Here is a 3,951-nt window from a genome sequence, read left to right as displayed (position 1 = left end):
TTTAAATATTTTTACATTGTAGTACTTGTTTTGCTTGTTGGGGGTGTTTGCTTATTTAATACATTCCGTCAAGGACAGAAATTACATGCTGTTTTTTTTTTCCCCTTAGGAAGTGTGTCTTGGGTTTTTCCCTTATTATTTTCGTTACTTTTTTTTTTCCTCTTCTTTTTTTGGTGGTGGGGGTGGTTATGTTTAAATGAAGTTGCTTTTACAACACCAAAGACTTAATCATCCAAATCCTATATAAAAGGTAGCTACTTTTTTGCATGGACCTCAAGTATATTGTAGTATAGAGGTGGAATTTAAGGAAAGGTATTAAGCAGGCTGTGTTTTTGCTTATGGGAAGGTAATAAATTGTATCATGTATCTTGAATGTATCATAGATAAGCTGCTATATAACGATCGCCACTTCAGATAGCTGTGAAATTAGGTGATTAACTAGTTGTTACTTAACCTTCTAATTTCTGTATAAGTCTAATTACATGAAATAGAAGTGGGGGTTTTGATTTTTTACTTTGCTTTTCTGTTTGGAGTATAATTGTAACTACTGTATTGTAAATGATGGAAAGTAATTGCATATGTTAAAAAAATAAATTGTATTATATTAAAAAAAATAAAGCTCCTTCTAAAAAAAGTAATTGACCACAGGAAAAAAAAATAACAATATAAGTTTGTAAGCACCTACTTTTACATGGCACCATTACATAAAAACTCATAGTTTACAAAAGAATGGAAGAAACCAGCGTATATTGATTAAGTGCCTGTGATGAATCAGGCTCTATATAGTTTATTATTGTCATCTTAATTTTCTCAACCACAGTATGCATCTCATTCCTATTTTATAGGTAAAGGAACTAAGTTTAAGGATGAGGCTTATATGGAATCATACATCCAGTGGGAACTCTGACTTGAATATATATTCACCAATCCAGACAAGGTCCAAGCTGTACGCAACCTGGACCTCCAAGACATAGGGGCTTAAAGAGTCCCTGTGTTCAGACACATGTCCAGCCTCAAGTGGAACATTCTGCAGACATTCTTGTATAGCATGTGAAAACGATCAATTCTGGAGGGTACTTTAATGATAGCTTTCATATACATGAAGGAGGATAGATGTTAATAAAACATACTATATTTTTACAAAGAATAAGACAGATGCTAAAAATGAACATCTATACTGATCCTTGTAAGAAATAAGCCCATTGACCCAATCAAAGGAGGGACACAGAGACTGGGATCACAGTGGTGAGGCTTTCATCAAAGTTCTTGCAAGAGCAGGTGTCTGAGGGACAGGCACACTCAGGACAGTCACAGCTATTCATCTCCTAGCATGCACAGCCCTCCTCTGGTTCCCCAGTGGCTGAGGACTACAGAGCTTACTGCCTTACCCAGATTTCACCTGTGCCCCTGCAAGGCAAAAAGTGGTCTGACTGGAACAAATATACATTCCCTGAGGTGAAAGAGACTTTCAGTCCCTCCTCCCATTGTTCTTTGGCACATGCTCACTGCTAACCCCATGAAAATGAGCCTGTGAAACAGAAAGAAGATAAGAACCAGGAAGTGAAGTGTCTAAGGGTTCAGGACTCCATGGTGGACAGGAGAAGGTTCATACATATTTCCAATAGGTTCTAAACCTACGGTTAACTAGACAGCACAGCTTTTATTTTGGTATTTCTGAAAATGAATCATCTTCCTTATGTCTCACAATCCTCATCATAAGTGCTTACAAAAATAATAGTAAGATATAGTAGTATAAAGTAAAAATGTAGGGGCACCTGGGTGGCGCAGTCCATTAAGCCTCCATCTCTTGGTTTTGGTTCAGGTCATGATCTTGTGGTTCCTGAGTTCAAGTCCTGCATCGGGCCCTGCACTTTTTGGGATTCTCTCTCTCTCCCTCTTTCTGCCCCTCCCCTGCTTGTGTTCTCTCTCTCTCACAAAATAAACTTTAAAAAAAACACAAAAATGTAAATAATATTAGTAATATCCTTAGTAAAATATTGTTGCCATGCCACAGAATAAAATTCAGCCATGAAAATGAATTATATTTACATTTATAGACATAAAAAAGATGTCTAATATGCAGTCCAGTCAAAAAGTATTTCAAAACCTATATATTAGATGCTAAATAAATCCCTATCTCTGAAATGAAACTCCACCTCTGGAAATACATATAGATCTGGGAAAAAAATGTATATAAACCTATGACTTTAATTCTAGTTTGCTTTAGATAGTAGAAAGAAGGATAATTTATTTTTAATTCATTTATTTTATTTATTATTTTATTTATTATTTATTTATTTCCTTCTTCAAATTTTCTTGAATTTTCTCAATTCCATTTTGCAACAATAACAACTCACATTGATTGTGTGCATTTCTACATTCTTTTCCTCATCACATGATGTTGTCACAATAATCCCTCTTTATAAATATGAAATTTGAAGTTCAGAAAGGCTTATCATTTGCCTAACGGAGTGGCAGAGCTGAGGTTTAAGTAGTTTTCTGCCTCTACAAAAATATTCTCCTGGCTACAGGAGACTTCTATACTACGATAAATATGTACCAACTGTGTTATTAAAAAACAACACAATGTAACTGTAATAATTTAGAATTTTTGCTTTCTACAAAATGCATCATTATCTGTGCATTTTGTACAACCTAAGAAACTGTGTTTCAACTCAACCATTCTTTATTTTCAGGTGTTTCCGTTTCCTTTATTTTTAATAACATGCCTTCCCAGTAAACACTGTCTAGGGATGCTTGGGTGCTTCAGTCAGTTAGGCGTCTGACTTCAGTTCAGGGTTTGATCTCACAGCTCATGGGTTCAAACCCTGCATTGGGCTGTCTGCTGTCAGCACTGAGCCTGCTGAGCCTGCTTCAGATCCTCTGTCTCCCTCCCTCTCTGCCCCTTGCCTTCTCATGGTCTCTCTCTCTCTCTCTCTCTCTCTCTCTCTCTCAAAAATAAACATTTACAAAAAATAAATACTGTATAATGTTTCCTCAATTCCTGAGGAAGATTGTTTCACAGGAATTATTAGTATTCAAGTAGTCCAGAGGTAGAGTATATGGGGCTGGGGTCGGCCATACCCAAGCCCCATGGAATAGGATCAAGGAAGGGAGGAACAAGGAGGCAAAAACATAGGCCCACCACTCTACTCTACCTTTAGTTCTTAGATTGTCCTCATTAACATGTCCCTGTTCCTGGCCCTCAGACCCCATTTTTTTTTTTTTAATTAATATCCAGTAACCATGCAGGATTCCATGGCTCAAACATCATAATAATCTGCAAACTCCCAGAAGGCAGTAGCCTTGGGCTTGAGGGAAACTTGACAAAAATTTTTCCCCAGCCCCTCGTAGCACTCCCCACCCTGGCCCTTGCACACCTCTTCCTGCCCCCAGACTCTTTCCATGGTTATACATCAAAACCAAACTGAGCTGAGAAACAAAACTTGCTCTTCAGTTCCACCGGGCCTTTTAACAATTGAAGAGGGACTACTGTAGTCAACTTCAGGATAAATAAAGGGATTGCTAAAGCCATAAACTCAGCATGACAAATTAGTAAGCACATGGCCCTCAGACTGCGCAGCAAGGAGCTTCCCACCCAGGCTGAATCATCAGCTCACTGTTGGGAACAATTTATTTGATGCAAATGAAAAACCAAACATTTATAAATTAGGTAAACAAGAAGCTTAGGGAGAGGGTTTCTGGGGGAGAGAAAAAAAAAAGATTTTATTCTCCATGGGAATTAGAGGATTGGAAATCTGTCAGGACTTGGGGCACGCACACATCTGGTGTATATTGCTAAGACAGTCAGTCACTAAGGAAAGCCTTGAGCATGGGAGGCCTTTATTTCTAGGCCTTGCTCCCCTGCCCTTCCAACACCTTTCCCCTAAAGCTGGAAGGACATATTGGAACTTGTAATTCTGCCTCTCAATGGCCTCTCCAAAGTCCATT

The sequence above is a fragment of the Suricata suricatta genome, chromosome 13 (genome assembly GCF_006229205.1).
Source record: "Suricata suricatta isolate VVHF042 chromosome 13, meerkat_22Aug2017_6uvM2_HiC, whole genome shotgun sequence".
In the NCBI taxonomy this organism is placed as follows: domain Eukaryota; kingdom Metazoa; phylum Chordata; class Mammalia; order Carnivora; family Herpestidae; genus Suricata; species Suricata suricatta.
This window is presented reverse-complemented; position numbering follows the sequence as displayed.